The sequence below is a fragment of the Equus quagga genome, chromosome 1 (assembly GCF_021613505.1).
Source record: "Equus quagga isolate Etosha38 chromosome 1, UCLA_HA_Equagga_1.0, whole genome shotgun sequence".
Classification (NCBI taxonomy): domain Eukaryota; kingdom Metazoa; phylum Chordata; class Mammalia; order Perissodactyla; family Equidae; genus Equus; species Equus quagga.
In genome coordinates, this window is record NC_060267.1 from 168,620,519 (window position 1) to 168,639,640 (window position 19,122).

The window sequence follows — 19,122 nt, forward strand, 5'->3', positions numbered from 1 at the left end:
CCGGGGAATGGGACCTTTGGCTCGTCCCCTATCCGCATTCCGGCCGGTGCAGGAATGCGAACAGAGTGTTCGCTGCGCGTCCTGAACGCACAAGTTCGGTCCACTCCCATCGGAGAACGCCAGGCAGCGGCTCCGGGGCGGCCCCTCTCTGCCACCCCGCGGAGCCTGCAGCACGTCGTGGAGGACCGGGCCCTGAGGGCTGTCAGGCCAGCGAGGACTCAGCGCCAGGCCCCTGGCAGCGGTGCTTTGAGACCATGTGTTTTAGAAATGGAGGGAAACCAAAAGTAGTCCACGGAGGCACCAAGTAGGCCACCCTCCAGCTGGAAGGGGAGAAAAGACCCACCCTCTTCTCCATCAGCCTTAAGGGGCAGAGTTCAGGCTCTAAGATCTGCCCATCTTTAGGGTATAATGTGGATGGCAAGGCCTGGAGAGAGGCAGGGAAAAGCAGGCGATCCAGTGTGAGATTAGGTGCTCTCTGACCAGCCAGGGCGTGACTGAATACCCGAGAGTAAACTTTTAATTCGTTCAGCAAATATTTACCGAGCCTCTGCTCTGTGCCAGTCCCTGAGCTAAATTCTGGGGCCGCAAAGGTGAACAAGGCATCCCCTGTCCTTTAGGAGCTGACACTCTGATCCTAGAAACAGTCACAGAAACGTCCAGAGAGAGTGAGGAAGCTGAGGGTGTTGAGCATAGGAAAAACTCAGCTTGGATTGGAGATCCAGGAAGGCTTCCTGGGGGAAGCTGCAAAGGGACCTGAAAGGCCAGTAGGAATTAGTCCAAAAGATGGAATATGAGTATTCTAGACAGAGGGAACTTTGTGTGCAGAGGCCAAGGGAAGAGCATGTGGTCCAAGTGGCCCCCTGGGCCTGCACTCCTCGAAAGTGCTGGCCAGATGGCCAGCTGAGTCACAGCGTGGATCAGAGTGTCCACCTCAGTTGACCTCATGATATTGCTTGGTTTATGGAGCCCCCATTCTGCAGGAGGCACAGTATGGGGCTCTGAGGAGTGTAAAGAGGATCAGGACTCAGCGTGCTGCTTTGGAGTGTTGTGGGGAATGAGAGATAAGGCCCACAAGGCATCTGGTATGATGCCTAGCACCTAGCAGGTGCTCTGTAAATATCGGCTGGTGAACACCTTGCCCGATTCACTAACTCCTTCTCTTCCCCTTTGAAGTAGCATCTCTACTTCTGAAAAGGGCAGCTGTCCAGCTTTTCCTCCCTGGGGAGGTGCCTGGCTGAGGGATGGACACTGTAGTCTGATCTTGGAACTTCCTGTTTTTTTGTCCCTCCCTGGTTGAGTAGGGGAGCATGCAGGAGATGAGACTGGGGTGGTTGCCGTCATAAAGGTCTGGGAATACATCCAGGGCACCTGGTTCTGTGGGTGCAGAGGGCTGAGAGCAGAGAAGGGCCTTGGCGGGGGATGCAGTGTGGGGGGGATGGCCCATGGCTGAGGATAGGATGAATGAAGCAAGGAGGGTCAGGGCCAGGAAGGCTGGCCTTGGGCAATAGTCCAGGAAAGGAGTGATAAGAGCCTGATAGGAGCTGAAGGGGAGAAGACAGAAAGCAGTGCTGGGAGATGGGGGCCGAGGAGGCAGATGAGACCAGACTCTTCAGCGGATTGGCTGCAGGGTGGGGCCAAGGCTCCAAATCCAGTGATGGAGCCTCATCTGGTGTGGGTCGCTGTGGATCTGAGCATAGGAGGCCACAGGGGATCATAGCTGGCGTGTCCCAAATGCCCCTGAGTGATGACACAAGAATGTTTACATCCAGAAATTCCTTGTCCGGCCCCTCTCCCAGGAATGCGCTGGGACCTAAATTCTTCTGTACAGAGGAAAAGTGCAGCCCTTGGATGGCCTCTGCAGCATTGTTCCTTGGCAAACACAGGAAGGTGGGTTTCCTTTAGTTTTGTGGTGCTGACATCTGAATCCGGACCCCTCCCCCGGCCTTTGGGGTGGGGAGGGAGGCAGAAGACCAGGCAGTAGGTGGAGAATCAACACCCACCTCTGCTCTCCTGACTTATTTCATGTTCTTAGAATTTCCTTCCTTGGATTCTGGCTTTGTTATTTTAAAATTTCACGTGTTGGGTAGGGTTGGGAAAGTCCCTCGTTGCCATTGCTGTGGAGAGGCAGCACCACGCTGGGGGCCCAGTCCGGGCGCCCCAGGACAAGGAGCCCGGCCAGCGGGCCTGCAGCCCAGGTTCCAGCGAGCCCCTGAGTCAGCCTGTGTGAGGGAGGCGCTCGGGGCTGGCTGTGTGTGCCTCTGCGTGCGCATGAGCTAGTCCCATGGTGGGGACGTGGCAGTGTTTGGTTCCAGCTCTCGGGTCCAGGCTCAGGCCAGAGTAGTGATGGTTCCTTGGGAAATGGTGGGGATCGCCAAAGGGGGCTCCAGGTGGGCCTGGGCAGTGTATACACTGAGAGAACACCTCAGCCCACCTGGGAGCTGGCCCATGCCCATGCGACTTGGGCTGCCTCCTCTCCTGGGCTGTCCAGCACAGCTTCTGCCTCTTGCCCTCCTCTCCTGACACCCATCCCCCTACAGGAACAATTATCGTAGTGTTTCCTTTCTTCATCAATTCATTCACTCATTCAACAAATATTTATTGAGTGTCTACCAGGTGTCGGGCACTGTGCTGGGTGCTGGAAATACTGAGATGAATCAACTAGAAAAATTGAAAACAATCTTAGGGATCTCAACAACTAGTGACATAAAGTACAGACTACCCATATGACACAGGACTGGGACCAGGGTGAAGCAAGGGAGGTACTTGCCCCGGGCACAGAATGTAAGACGGTACTCAAAAACTCTGCAATCAAGATAAATAATATTTTCATGCAATATTTCAAAAAACAAAAATCAATCCATGGTGAACAAAATAGAACAATTTTTGAGTAAAAACGGGCTCAGTAACAGTTCTGTGCTGGGCCATATTGGCACCTGAGGAAAGGAAAAATCTGTAGTACTGATTGTATGTTCACGATTGAATCCGATGTCGGCAGAATATCATACAAGCATTAAAATACACCATGGAAGTTTGCTTATTGACACAGAAAGAAACTCATGGTATTTTGTTGAGTGGCAAACAGGAGATTATTAAACCATATATAGAGTACGGTCCTGTTAAAACAAAGTCCGTGTATTGGAAACTGTACGAGCATATGTCGAGGTGTTAACAGCTCTTTTCTCTATTTTATTTTCTCTCTTATTGCTTCTTTTGTTTGTCTGTGTTTCCTGGTTGTTTTAACAGCGAACATGTAATACTTGTATAATTTTCTTAAAGGTAGTTTGAAAAAACAAGAGGATTGGATCAGAGCACGCTGGTCTGTACAGTGTGGACTTTCTGACCTGTGAGAGACTGGCTTCCCCCCGAAATCAACCCCCTTCTCAACACTGTCAAGGCGGCAGGGCTGGGATTACCACTCCCACTTTGTCCATGAGGAAGCCAGGCCCAGAGAGGTGCAGGGACTCAGAGGAGAGTACCCATTTGGGGCATGGTGGGACCGGCCTTCCCATGCAGGTCTGTCCTACGAGGATCCACGTCATCCACAGCATGGCATGCTGGATCTCCTGCTTCCCAGCTTCTTCCAAGCTGAAACGTCTAGGTCTCTCTTCTTCACGGCCAACTTCTCTCCATTGACTTATCTCTTCCATTGCTGCTTTCCTCAACTGGGCGCAGAACTGTAGGAAGAAAACCTGCAAGAAGTATCTGGGTAGATGTGGCTGGCCCCTCGCTGGGCCCTCAGAGAATGACCTGCGGGCTCGTAAGGACTGAGCAAGGGAGTGAGAAAATATTTCCAATGTTATGTTTTTCTCTCTGGCACAGACACACCCCACAGACTGGCATGAATCATGAATAATTCCCTAAAGCCCCCATCTGCCTGGAAATGCCTAGTGGTATTTCCCAGAGTTCAGGAGCCATCAGCGCTGCCTGCCAGCAGGCTTGACTATTCCCTGCCCAGCCACAAACCTCTTGCCCATGCCCGGGGAGAGCCCTGAGGGCAGAGTGGTCCAAGACCCTTCTAAGCGCCCTCTCAGTGACTTAGTAGGCCTACTGTCTTAGGCATGATGCCTGTGGGGCCAGAATAGGGGCCCTTTCTCTCCTAAGACGTGGGTTCCCAGGTCCCAGCTTACCCTTAGTGGTGTGTGGTCTCTGCTTGTCTGTTGAGTGCCACGAAGCAAAGGTGCCCTTGGTCCTAAGCATGGATGTGGCAGACTGCATTTCTCAAAGACGACTGTGATTATGTTTCCCTCGAAGCTAGCTATGGCTATATGACTAAGTTATGGCAATGACATGGAAGTGGAATTATCATGTGGAAGTTTCTGGAAGATTTCTTTCAAAGCGAAGTGGAGTGCCCTTCTTGTCCCTTTCTCCATCCTGCTGCCTGTAGTACAGATCTGATGGCTAGAGCTCTGGAAGCCTTCTTGGGCCATGAAGACTTGGGGTGGGGGAAAGCTTTAACAAGCACAAGAGACTCAGAAGCTATGAAAGAAAAGATGGACAAATTTGACTAGATTCTAATTTTAAACTTTTTGTGGCAAAAGATAACACAAAGACAACAGGTAAAGAGATTTGGAAACTGTATTTATAAATCAGGACAAAGGGTGAAAAGAATTTTTACAAATTGACAAGAAAAAGATAAATGACTCAATAGAAATATTGGCAATTTATGGAAGAGCAGATCCAAAGAGCCAAAAAATATGAAAAATCACTAGCAGTTAGTGAAATTATTAGATCATCCTGAAAAAAAAATGAAAAGGATTGGTAATACCTATTGCTAGTGGGCCTGCAGAAAAAGGGGTATTCACATACATTGTTAATAGAAATACATATTTTTATAGTCTTAAAAAAAATCAATGTGGAAGCCAGCCCTGATCGCCTAGTGGTTAAATTTTGGTGCATTGTGTTTCAACAGCTTGGGTTCTGTTCCCAGACGTGGAACCACACCACTCACCCATCAGTAGCCATACTGTGGTGGTGGCTCATGTGGAAGAACTAGAAGGACCTACAACTGGAATATACAACTATGTACTGGGGCTTTGGGGTGGGGGCGAAGAGAGGAAGATTAGCAACAGATGTTAGCTCAGGGCAAATCTTTCCCAGCAAAAAAAAAAGAGTCAATCTAGTAACATCAATTGAAATTATATAAAATGAACAATTTTATATATTATAACTTGTATAAATTATGTATGTAAGTATATTTTGATACCAATCCATTCTTTATCATCTATCTTCAAATATCTGTATAAGGTAATGATAATTATTGCAGCTTTGTCCTTAGCATACAAAAATTGGAATTGAAGTGAGTATCTATCATAGGCGAATGGGTGAATAAGTTATGATGCAGCCATATCTGGGAATGTTATGCAGCCATTAAAAATAATGAAATAGAGATATGCCAGTGATAAATTTTCATTAGATATTGATGAAGAAGAAAAGCAGGATGAAGAAAAGCATACACAGTATTTAGGTATAACAATGATTTAAAAACCTTTGTGTGTATATGTATATTTTGTTAGTTTGGATCCTCCAAGAATCAGTCACCAAAATGGGACTTGACTTGCAAGAGGTTTTTTGGGGAAAACTGTGCGTGAAAAACGAGGAGTTTGCTGGAGGAGGCTGGGAGAGCGTCAGGTCCAGAACCGCAGTGCATTTCTCCGAAAGTTGAGTCGAAGTCCCAGGCTCGTGGAGTCCTGTGTCCTGGGAACAGGCCTTCCTTAGTGTCCCTGCCCTGCTCAGTGGCTGGCGAGGCAAGCCTGGTCTCAGTGCAAACACTGCAGTCAGACGTCCGAGGGGTGCCTTCTCATGCTGCCACGTATTCACACACATGGATGTGCTTGTGTGTGTGTCTACACATGTATCCACATGTATGCATACATATGGATATGTATGTGGCTGTACATGCATAAGTGTGTGTGTATATATGGGCATCGAGACAAATAGGGAAGGAAAGATACCACTTGGTTGTTATGCAGGCCATGGGGGTCCTACAAAAAAAGAAAAGAAGAAAAGATTGCACTAAAACTCCTAGAATTCCAGACTCCTATGTTCAACTGCCTATACAACATCTGGAGAAGCATCTCAGTTTTGAGAGGTTTAAAAAATGAATTCCTAAGTTTGCGCCCCCTCCACTGATCACACCCGCTCTTCCTTCTGCCTCCTCCATAGTCCTGACCCCTGCTGTCTACAGATGCCCTGTTTTCTGCCCTCTGGAAGACTTTAGGATCTTTTCTCTGTACCAGGTATTCTGAAATCTCACCCCGACTGGTCTGGCTGTGGGTCTTTCCTCACTTATTGTTCTGGGTACTAGATAGACACTGAGCTCATGTCCTTCGCTTCGGGGAAATTTTCTTGTGATATTTTTGCATTTCATTTCCTTCTCTCCGTTTCCTCTGAACTTTCTTTCCGCGTTGGGCCTTCTGATTGAGCCTCCAAATTTTTTCAGTTTTTCTCTCCTGTCCTTTCTCTTTTTATTCTTCTCTCTGGGTGATTTTTCTCATCGCAAAATCTTTCTTTTGAATCCTGTCTGTTTTTATTTTTAGAGTCACATTTTTAATTTCTAAGAGGGTTTTTCCTCGATGTCTCAAAAAATACCATTCTCATCTAATTTAATGGAAGCCATTTCCTCATCTCTCTGAAGATACTGTTTTTTCCGGCCGTTTTCTTTTACTCTGTGTATTATCTGTTTACTTTTGTTCTATTTCTTGGTTGGAGGTTCTGTCTTTTGTGTCAGGGGTTTTCTCAAGCGACTGATGATTCTTGCATATCTGTTCATATTTCAAGAGGGGTGCAAGAAAAATCTAACCTGAAATTCTGTGCTTAGGTAGAGATTTGCTTCTCTAGGGCGTGATGGGAGGACCCAGGGGTTTGATTGTGGGGTCACTTTCTCTGCGGCCATGTAGTTTCTTCTGAGAACGGCATAGTCTCCTGCTCTGGGTAGGGAGGGCGGGGTCACTGTGTGGCTGGCTGGCAGTGGCTGGGGGTTGGCCATGGGGGAAAGGGGTTGGTGGGCTCATCCTTCACATACCGATTCTCACTCAGTCCCCTGCTTTCAGTGCTCAGTGCCCCCCATGCCCCGCCCTTGTCCTCTGTTGTACCTGGTGGTCCTATATCCGGGGTCCCCAGGGTTTAGCCTCTCTACTGTCTCCTCTTGGGGAGAGAGGTAAGCTAGCCTTCTGCCTGTCTCGGGAGGGAACCAGGGTCTACCTGCTGTCTGTGTGCTGTCATCCTGAGGCCTGCTCTCCACCCCAGCCCTTCTCAGTGCCTGTGTCCCCACCCCTGAGCTTCCTGGGCTCTCCTGCATGGGTGCGGGGCGGGCTTCTTGTGGGCTGACCCCTCTGGACTGGCATTCCGCACGTGGCCTGCTCACCTGCAGCTTGCTTTTCCTCTTTTATGAACGCACTGTCTTTCATCTCTTACTTTCTCCTTCCTCCCCCTGCAGTGTAAGGGCCCCTGTGAGATGATATATATTTTTTTGTCATCCTATGTATATAGTATTCTGCAATTTGCTCTTTTCACTCAGCACTAGGTCATGGGCATTTTTCCGTACCCGCACATTCAGGTCTATCCATCTCCTGGATTTGTTTAACTATCCCCTCATCACGTCCACATGTGGCTTAGGTTCTGAATTTTCACCCTTGAAAACAGAGTAGCTGGGCACTTCCTGTGCGTCCTCCGTGGATGTGACATTTCGTGCAGCGTGTTCTCCACTGGAAGCCTCAATCCGCGGACCCTGCTGCTCACAGCTGGATCAGACGCCCTCACATGGCTCTCTGCTGGGAGATGTGCCAAGAAAGAGTCTGGAGGGTGGCTCTTGCCCATCTGGGAGGGGAAAGGTGTGCAGGATGGGGCTGGTGAGGGGACCCAGCTCCCCGCCAATCGACCTGTTGGAGTGCCCGCCACTGAATCATTCTCATTATCTCCACCTTTCTAGGGAGGAGGCCTCACCACTGTGCCCAGGGCAGCATGGTGAGTCAGAGATGAGGCTCCTGTCCCACAGGCCCCCACCCTCGAGCCCTGGTTCCTGGGTCTGAGCTCCAGGCAGCCTGCATAGGGATGCCAGTGAGGGGTGTTCAGACCTTAAGACGACCCACAGCCTGGGCTGAGGAGGTCTTCAATGGTATTTACTTATTTTTTGAGTAACTAAGATATTCATAGACTCTTTAAATTCTTGGATTCAAATTCAGTGAAATTGTCCCTCACAGTCCTGTCCCGTGGCCAGGCAGGTCCTTTCATTAGAGGCAACTGGTACTAGTTTCTTGTGCATCCTTAAAGAGATGTTTTAATGGCAAATAAAGGTCCACACTTCCTTTTCTGGAACCCTTGGGGGCAGGTGTTTTTGGGAATTCAGCATTCGAGGAGTGGACAAAGGTAGCGTGTGTGAATTATGTCACACCCCTAGCAGAGTCGGTGACAAAACACACTACTGTTTCTGCACCAAGTAGGGTAAAGAAAGCCATAACCAGCCTTAAGACAGTTCAGTTCAATTCAGGTTTTGCTACCAAATGTGTTTGTGCAATATTTATTTTTAAAAACTTATGTTTTTTAAAGATTTTTAAATTTCATAATTGTAGATAAGGGAATGTGGACTTGTGTTTGTACTACTCCTCATTTAAAAACTTACAGTAGTATTCTGTACACACTGGGACGGTACTAAAGAGCTTCTTTGTTATTGTTTTTTTCCATCTGCATAGTACTCCATTATATACACGCACTGTAATTAATTTAGCCTGTTTATGGACACTTGGATTTTTTTCCAGTTTTTTCCCAAGTTGCATCAATGCTGTGATAAATAACATTGTACACTCATTTAACACATATGTAGGATAGATTCCTAGCAGTGGAATTGCTGGGTCAATTAATAATAATAATAATTAACATTTGCATGGCATTTACTGAGAGCCAGGCACTGTGGTAAGTGCTTTACAATAATTAGTGCATTTTAATCCTCTCAAGAATCTCCAGAGGTAGGTACTGTTATTGTTCCATTTTACAGATTAGGAAAACTGAGGCACAGAGAAGTTGGATGACTTGGACAACTGGGATTCAGACCAAGGTGCTCTGGCTTCAGTCCATTCTCTTAGCCATTCCATTCTACTGCCTTTTGAAGGGCGTGGGAACCTGTAACTTCGCGGGGTATTGCCAAGTGGTCTTCCCTACAGCTTTCCCAATTCACATTCCCATCAGCCGCATGTGAGCATGTTTTTTTCCCTGCCAAGACTGTTGCGAATCAACCTTTTTGATCTTTGCCAATCTGATAGGTGAAAATGGTATCTCTTTGTAGTCTTAACTTGGATTTCTTTTGCTATGAGTCATGTTGAGCATCTTTTCATCTAAAGGCCGTTTGTATTTTCTTTTCCATAAACCACCCGTTCAGATCATTTGCTCGTTTTTCTGTTTGGTTACCTCACCTCTGTGACTCTTGTTGGCTTTTTCTATCTTGGGAAGATGAGTCTTCAGTGATTCAAGTTATGCTCCTGATCTTTTCCCAGGTAGTTATCAAAATCTTTTGATTTTGTTAGTGGTGAGTTTTGGGTAGAGTACTGTGAGGAGATAAGGAAGGAAAAAGGCTTCAGTGTTGGGACGTGGAGGGAGGGAGCAGGCAGAGCAGATCCCTGGAGAGAGGTGCTCTTTGCCTGGTAAGGCAGGAGGGAAGGAAGGTGATAGAGAGCGTGAAGGGGGCCCCTTATGGAGACAAGGGCACAGGGTTCAAACACACCAGATGTGGCCACTCAGACTGGAGGCTGGGAAGAGGAGGGGCTTCCTGGATGACATGAGACTTCTCTCCAAGAAAAGAGTGCCCAGCTGCAAGGCTGAGGTCATCTGTCAGCCTACAGCTGTTGGCTCCTGCAGAACCCACTCTTTCAGACCACATTTATGCTCTTTGTGGGGTGACCCTGGCCAATGACTAAGAAAGGTAGTTGTACAAGGGCCCAGCCATTTCCACATTTCCACCCAACACCGGACTCCTCTAGCAGTCCCTAGTGGCTGGCAGAGACTGTCAGGTCTGCACCACAGTCTGAAGGCTCCAATCCTGCTTTCTCCCTCTTCTTTCACAGGTCTTGCCTCTTCTCTCCATAAGTCATCTTGCATTCCTAACTCCTTCTCAGTATCAGCTTCCTGGAAAACCCAAGTAGCCCAGACTCCTAAAACCTTTTGGTAAAAATTAACATAAAAATTTTAGAATTAAAAAGCCATCCTCTGTTTAAAAACATTCACTGAAATAAATTTCATATTGTTTGAGTCTAAAGATTTGCTTGCTTATTTTCTCTGTGGTGGTGACTATAAATGTCCTTTGGCTTGGAAACAAAGTGAAAATGTCCGCCTGTGGGTGAAGACAGCGAAGGGTGGCCCTGCCAACACCTGGGGGAATTCTGATCTCAGCTCAGAGGCTAGAAGTGCAGTGTAGAGTGGCCAGTCTAGGTCTGGGGGTGACTGGCCAGGCAGGCTGGAACTTCTGGAAGGGTCTCTTGGGTAAGGTATTCGGGAGCACCTCTAACATTGGCCCCAGGCCTGAGAACACACCACACAGGGCCTAGGGCTCAGAAACAGCTCTGCTGGCAGCCACAGGTGGATCTGATCATGCCAGCCCTCATCTGCAGCCTCCCTCTGGCCCAGTCCTCTCTCTCAGGGCCTGCTGTTGTGCTTTGACTGGTCTCTCACCCTTTGCATGTTGTCAGAGTGAGCCCATGGCATCACTTCTCCATGTTAAGCTTTAGGCGGTAGAACCTGGAGTCCACCCCCCGAGCCTGTGACTCAGAGCCCTTCAGTCACTGGCCCTGGTCTTCCCTTCCAGGCTCTTTTTAACCAGCCTCATCCTTTACTCCCTCCATTCCACACTCACAGGACCACTTGCCATTCTGAGAACCTGGTGGGCACTGTGTCCCTCTGTACCCATCACAGCTAGTCTCTCTGCCTGGAACACCCTTCCTGGTTCTCTCCACCCCTCAAGGCCTAGCTGATGTATCAGCTCCCCAGATGTGATTAATGGGGGAAAGAGGTAGAGAGGAGATAGAAAAGTTAGTTCCATTTGCCAGGTTCAAGTTCCCTTGCAGTAAATATTTGAAGTGCAGTAAATTATTTGAAGTGCCCTTAATCAGAAAACGTCCCTTCCCCCACCATCCCGTGGAACTGCCATGTCTTTGAAGATGCTCAGTGCACAGACTAGACCACGTGAGGGCTGGGTTATATGGGTTACACATCCATTTCTGGACGACAGCCCAACAGGCATTTCTTGGCCATTCTTCCTGCAGCCATTCCCAGCCCCTGCTCCCTACCCCTATTCCTACCGTATGACCTCCGTGACCACAATCGCCAATCGACGTTTTTCAACGTTAAAACCATTCATTTGTATTCAACATTCTTTCAACTATCTCACTAAGATTGCTTGAAACGTTGAAATGCAATAGGATGTAAGTCAGCCTGAAAATACTTATTAAATGTATAATGCGGGCAATGAATGGTGATAAGTGGAAGGTCCATGGATTACAAGAAAGCATATTATGCAAGAGTACCTGCCCCCACAGGAACAGATTGCCCAATTTGTAGACAAGGCAAATAGTGGTCAGCTGATGCCTATGCATGGTAAGTGTGACAGGGGACCTCAGGGAAGACGCTCACTGCAGCTGGGGCACCCAGGGAGGGCTTCCATTAGGAGGTGGGGATTGAGATGGGTTTTGAAGAAAGGCAGGAATCTGGAAAGACTAGAGAGTGAGGAGGACCTGTGGGAGAAGGTGGCTCCGTGAATCACTCAGGAGGAGCCCTATTTATTTTGTTTGATGAGCCTGGGATGCATCAGATTTCTCGTTAAATCACTGGTTCTCAACCCTGGCGGAATGTTTTACGTATCTGGAAGCTTTAAAAAAAATACTGGCATGTGGGTCCCACCTCCAAAGAGCTTGCTTGAATCCGTCTGGGGGCAGCCAGGGCGCTGGGAATTTATAAAGCTCTCCAGGTGGCAAGTGACGTGCAGCCAGGGCCGAGAGCCTCTGCTCTACAGGAAATTCAGGCAGTGTGAGAGCTCGCAGCCTGGCTGCCCTCAGGCACACACACCTGTTGGGCTCTGACACTTCTAAGGCATGCCTCTCATTCCCTCCTCCTGGACAGTGGCCGCTCCAGGGAGGGGCCCTGGCTTCTCTTAAGTCCCACTCACACACCTGGCATCAGGCTCCCAGGAGGATTTCTCTGCCAGTTTCACACCAAGCAGTCACAAGGTGGTCAACCAGGCCACAGTCTGCCTTCTTCTGGTGCTTTCCTGAAGCTCTAAAGGAAGCAGTGGGAGTTGTGGCCATCCAGAAGGCACATCTCTCAGGACAGCACCGTTTTCGGTGGGCCTCGGGCCCAGCTTCCTGGGGACACATCGACACACACCCTCTGGGCAGGGGCCTGTGCGCAGCCACAGAGGTGGGGCCAGAAGGGGATTTTCCTCTCCCTGTGTTTCCTGGCAATGAGCAACACCTGAATAAAGTCCAGCTTGTCTTTTGAGGCTACCTCCACTGAGTGGTCTCAGGAATGCTGTTCCTCGTTTCAGAGAATTCTGTAGGTGTGGCTGTTGACCACCGGCCAGTGTGCCCAGTGAGGAATGTGCTCCAGTCACAGGTTTGACCCAAGGAGGCCACTACCCCACCTCCTGTTAGTAGCACAGCAGGGTGTCCAAATGGCTGCAGGAAAGGGTACTCAGGGGTGACATTACGATTTTCTGATGAGATTGCCACACCCTGAGGTTTACAATCAAGGCAAGAGATGAAATGCTCTGGTTCTGAGACCTTTTTATTTAGCTATTTGTTTTAAAATAACTTGACTAATTTTGTTGTAAAATGATACATGTTCTTTACTAAAGGAAAAAAAAATGCAAACAGCAACATAAGAAGAAATCGAAATCCAACTGGCTTAAGAAAGCCACTTTCACAAACACTTTATGAGCATCTCCAAAGGCCGACGGTGCCGGCACGGGGTGTGCTGCTCTGGGCAGGGTCACGGAGACCATGGCCTCTGGGAGCACTCTCGGTCCTGGGCTTGCTAAGTAATGCGATGACTCTCTCTCCAAATAGCCCCTCGAGAGACTTCCCACCACCCTGCCTTCTTGGAAGGATCGTCCAGTGTGTCCCATACGGGAACCCGGCCAAGGAGAGAAGATGCCCAGGCGCTGGCTCATCTTCCTCGGGTCAGGTCGGGTCGGGAGAGGCCTCTGGGCAGTCATCTCCATTGCCTCACAGCCCTCCAGCTATGCGAGGAATGCGAACCATTTCCCATGGGACCGGCAACCGCCAGGCAATTCTGAGCCCAGCCTCCCCAAATATCTGCTTTGCAAACAGATAAAACAGAGAAGCATCCTGAAAATGTGCTCTGCCGCCGCCGTTCACCTTAGGTGGCTGCGCATGTCTGCTTGCCTGCCAGGAAGCTTTCTGCTTCTAGAGGCCGTCTTAGAACCGCTGGGGAGCCAGCTTGGGATGTGGTTGTGTTCCCTGAGGAGGCAGAGAACAGAGAAATCTCTGGAAGGGGACTCTCAAGGGAACCAGGACCAAGCAATGCCCCAGGCCCTTTACAGGGGTCTGGCTCCCATCTGGTGCTGGGGTCATTGCTGACCAGTTTTCGGGTCATTTGGGTGCCTTTTGACTCCTGAGATGTCTGGGCCTGCAGCTGCCTTCACCAGCAGGAAGAGCTTACCTCAACCAGCCTTTGGCCTCCCCAGTCCACACCACCTCCAATTTTGTATCCTGAGTAAATGGGGTAGGGGCAAGGCCATGCCAGGCTTGGCAGATTGTGTGCGGGGAGGCAGAGGATGTGACTTTCTCAGTAGCTCTCACGTCCCGAGGGAGTCTGGAATGCCTTGCTGCACCATGGCAGGCATAACCAGGCCCCAGTGACCCACATAACCTTGCAGACATAGGGCAGGTGACAGCCCTGACTCATCTCAGGGGAGCCAGACTCGGGAAGGGTGGGGGTCGGGGGGATTTATAATCCAGAGACACTGAAACCACCTGCTGTTCAGTGATGGCTCCGTGAATCATGGTATGTCCACAGGGTGGAATATTATGTAAAAGTGATTATCGTAAAGACTATTTGTTACAAATGTTCATGATATAATGTTAGGTGAACAAAAGGGAGGTGTGTATATTTTTTGCACATGAACAAGAGAAGACTGGCAGGAGATTTTTAAAAATAGCAGTTGCTATGCTACAGTGGTGTGGTTATGGGCCTTATTCTTTTCAAAGAAAGCAGTGGCTTTAAAGTCAGACAGATCTGGAGTAGTAGCTTAGTTCTATTTCTTACTAGAAATGACCTTGGCAGGTAGCTTAATGTCTCTGAGATTGGTTCCTAATCTGTAAAAGGGGTACAATAAGTCCTGCCTTGCAAGATTCTTGTGAAGATAAATCAGATGAGGTGTTTCCTCCCTTCTCCCCTTCCTTTCTCCTCTCTCCCTCCCGCCCCTGGCATATTTTTCACTAATACGGCACACAGGGCAGTTATCCTCAAAGGATTCCGCAACCGCAACCGAGGCTTCCTTGGGTCTGCTTACATCTCTCTCACTCTCAGAGAAGTGCGTCAGCCTGTTGGTGCTCCAGGCAGAGCCGGAGCCCGCATGCTTGGACGAGGAGCTAATGACTGTGGTCCGGGCCGCCACAGGCAGGGAAGGCTTGTCTGCTACCGTGGCGCACACCGCCAGCCCCCAGGCAAAGTCGCAAAAGCCACAAAGGTTGAAGCAGGGGTTGGGGGAGCCGGCCCGGCTGACACCACACACTGAGCGGACTCTCCTCCCTTTCCAGCTGCCGGGCTCAGGCCCTTTCCACTCCAGCAAGATCGATGGTTCCCAAAGCCTGAGGCAGGTGCCCCAGGTAGGCAAAGAGGTGATTTCCAGAGGCAAGTGGGCATCCACCTTTCATTTTAAGAGTGTAGCATTTACATATATATGAGGGAGAACTGAAGTAGTAGCCGTAATGGTACAATGGAAGTGACATAAAGCGGTTAAAGAATGAGCTAACATAAAGGGAAATATTACATAAATAACAGCTGGGGTGGTACCTGGGTATGTCAAACACCAGGAAGGAGGCAGGGGAATGACACTGCCTACCCTCTTGCATCCATCTTCTAACTCTGACCCAGCCTGTCTTTTCCAGTGTCTGCCCCCCGGCCCCCTCCCAAGACAGCCAGAGAGCTCTTTTTAAAAAGAAACCCTTCACTAGGTATTATGTTAAGTGAAATAAGCCAGATAGAGAAAGCCAATCTCTGTACGACTCCACTCATATGTGGAAGTTAAACATGTAGACAAAGAGAACAAATTAGTGGCTACCAGGGGAAAGGGGGGTGGGGTGGGGGTGGGCACAAAGGGTGAAATGGTGCACCTATAACATGTCTGACAAACAATAATGTACAACTGAAATTTCACAAGGTTGTAAACTATCATAATCTTAATAAAAAGTAAAAACAAAACAAAACAAAAAAAACCTTTACTACACGGCAGCACCCTTAGGGAAAAGTCTAGATTTCTCCTTGGCAAGACCTCCAAGGCCTTCTGGGGTGGGAGTCTGTCTGCCTTGTGAGTTTCCCTGTCACCCTCGTCCTCTTCCCACTTTAGATTCCTACACCCTGGACGTCCAAAGCCAGCTTGCTGGCTGGGTCTCTGAGTCATGACATGTGCCATCTCCTCTACTTGTGATGTCCTTTCCCCTTGTCTGTCTTAAGGACTCCTATTCAACCTTCAAAAGCTTTTCAGGGGTCTCTTTCTTCTGTGAAAGCGTCTTGATCTCTTTGCAAAGGCTTAATCCTGCCTTGCCCTCTGTCTTGAACACCATTTTATCATGTGTAGCCCAAACCTTGTTTCCTTGACTATTTCCTCGATGAGGCTGTCTCTGAGGGTCTGGCGTATGTCTCATTTAGTTCAGGGTCCTGGAACCCCAGCAGTGGGTATATGTCAGGTACTCAATACTAATAAAAATGTAATAGTTCTAGCTGTTGTTTGTGAACTGCCCTCTGTGCATTATCTCCTTGAATCCTCACATCCTCCCTAAGAGAAAGAAATTATTAACACAGTCTTAGACGTGAGGAAACTGAGGCTCAAGTGGAGGAGCCGTGATTTGAACCCTGGATGCCTAAATTTTGTGCTGCTAACCACTACCTGCTCTCCTGAAGTTCAGAGTTGCCCCCTGGAGCAGTGGGGTGCACCAAGTGAGCCCCTGGCCCCTCTTGGGTCGGGAGACTCCTTAAGGCCACCAGGTGTGGTGGTGGCCTCCGGCTTGGCTGCAGAGCACAGACCCCTGGGGCTGGTCTCTCAAGGTCACACGGTAGGAGTGGAAAAGCAAGAGGAAGGAGAAAATAGAGTTGAGTCAGATGCCTTGTGGAATTTCTGGCCTTTTTTGAATTCTGGGAAGAGGAAAAAAATGGCGTACTTATTCCAAGTACGTCAAGAAAATAAGGGGCTCTTTACTTTTTATGTGCAAAAATCTCTGGCAGGCGGCACCTGCAAGCAAGAGGTTGGGAATCTGTGAGACCCAGATGCCCTGAGCAGGGACCCCAGGCTGGGAGGGGGGCAGCTGGCCAAGATGGGGAGAAGCAAGAAGGGACAGGACCGTCCTGAAGGCCCAGCATTTCCTGCAGGCAGAATTTGGTCCCCAGCCCTGGAATGTGGGTGGGCCCCTCCTGTGTGGAAGGGGAAATGAATGACTGCCTCCCTCTGAGCCTTTGAGCGCCCCACGCCTCCGCTCCCAGATCTGGCACCTTCTTCTTTGGGAGCATTGGGCTGTCTAGTGGAGCCTCATTCCTCAGCAACCCTCTCATCCGAGGAGAGGCTGCGCCACTCAGAGCACAGCAGAAACACTCTGCGTCCTGAAGGGCAGCCTGCTGTCGGAGTCCTGCAGCCCCCCAGGGATAGAGGCACATCCTACCCCTCGGTTAGGGCAGGCCAGGTGGAAGCCCATGAAAGGGAAGAGACCCGGATAAGAGGTGGAGGCACGTCTTTGAGGAGAGGGTAGGGAACAGCCAACAGCAAAGACTAGAGGCTTCTCATTCTCTGGAAAACTATTTATTTACACATTTCCGAACACCTGAGTTGAAAATGGAAAAGGACAATTAATTAACTACCTTTATGCACTTAGACATCCATGAATTCAGTCAACAAACATTTATTCATTCATTTAATGTGTGCCCTGGGGCCAGAAATGATGCCAGGTGCTAAGTATTTGGAAGTATCTGGGACTGTCTGGATTGATGTTTCTCACCTGGGGGTGGGTTTGTGCGAGCATCACATACTCATGCTGCGCCCCACCCAGCCTGGGCATCAGGACTTTTGGGGAGGGGTGTGAGTAGAGGACTTTGAAAAACTCCCCAGGTGATATGGACGCAAATCTCTGGTTCAGATACAACGACCAGATTGGAAACATGTTTGTCCAGAAGTACCCGTAGTCCTATCTCTCTGGGAAAGTGTAGGCATGATCTCCAGGTTGCGTTCATTCATTCATTCATTCCACTGGTATTTATTGGGCTCTTGTCAGGTGCCATGCCCCTCACTAGATGTGGGGTTGCAGACGGACCCTGCTTTCCTGGGGCTCTCACAAGTGTGATGTCTCATCATGCCACCCCCCTCCCCTGTGATGCTCCCCATTTCATTCTCATAAAATCTCAAGTCCTCACAGTGAACCTGCGACCAGGCCCTAGATGATCTGTTGCCTGTCACCTCCACCACCCTCTCACCCTCTTCCCTCCCCTCTGCCACCTCTGCTCCTTCCACAGGCCTTCCCTCCAGCTCCCCTTCCACTGGCATGCTCCTCCCCAGAGGTCCCCCTGCTAACTCTATTGAAGGCCACCTCTTGCCCCACACCCAGCACCACTACTCTGCTCCTCTGCTCCATTGTCCCTAGCACTTGTCACCTCCTAACACTTTATGTCATTTTCTTATTTGTGATGTACACTGCTTCCTGTGGTCTTGCCCTCCCTCTCCCCTTCTGGAATGTAAGCTCCCAGAGGACAGTGTCTTTGCTTTGTCACTGATGTAGCCCAAGCATCTAGAATAGTACCTGGCGTACGGTGGGTGCTCAGTAAATGTTTGTTGAATGAATCAAGCAAATAATTACACAGAGAAGTATGAAATTACTAATGTGTTAAGTGCTGACTAGAGAGAATGAGCAAAATGGTCTCTGAGCTCCTCCCGGCTCGTCAACTGTATAATTTTACTTCTGTTTTTCTTTGAAACATCATTCAGTGTTTACAATGATCCTGTGTGGTGAAGACTGTTCCTCTCTATTTTTGTTATCAGTGTGTTTTTCTCATGGCCCGGGCTCAGGGGGGAAGCGGATGTTGAAGACCCAGCAGTCTCTCTGCTGCTGGGCTCACTGTCACATCCCCGTGAGGGAGGGCGGCAGGGGACTCGTTGGTGGCCAGTCACGTATTCAACCAGGACAAGTCACTGAGCCTGTTCAGAAGGCTGAGATAAGGGATTTTAGAACAATTGTGAAAATACCTAACGTGTCCGCAGGGAGTCGGTCAGCAGATTCGGGAGGTTCTGAGGCTTGTGATCCTTCATGGAAGCCAAGGGAGAGGAAATTCCAGGGAAAGAGCCCTACGGGGTGTCAGGTGTTGGGTGTGTGTGCGTGCGCCTGTGTGCGTGCTTGTGTAAAAGGAGCTGAGCCAGTGACCGCATCCCCAGAACCCCAGCAGAGATCAGAACGGCCACCTCTCTGAGGCAGAAGGACAACCACTTCAAAAGACTGACCCATCAAAGAAAGGATGTGTCTCTCAGAGCCCTGGAGGCAGGCGGCCCTGTTCCAGCCTTGCCCAGAGGGCAGAGGGGACAGCAGCCTTAGCCCAGCCATCTGGACCCTAAACTGTCCCGAGGATGGGATGGGGTGGGGACAGCAGGCCATTGCTGCCTGATGCCCTCAGTCAGGCCCCTTTCGTCTGTCTCCACTCCCTTCCCCGGCAGCTTTTGTCATCCGCCTATTGTAAGGCTGGTCAGGGTGACCATGAGTGCCCGTCTCTGCCCTGGTTGATGTGCCCCTTTTCCAAGGATGGTGTCCAGGACAGCCAGGATGGAGAGCAGACCATGTCAAGGAGAGAGGGCCATGATGTTCTCTGGAGTAGGGGCCACCTGCCATCACTTTCCTGATGACCAGCCATTGCTTGGTGCCTCAGAGCCAC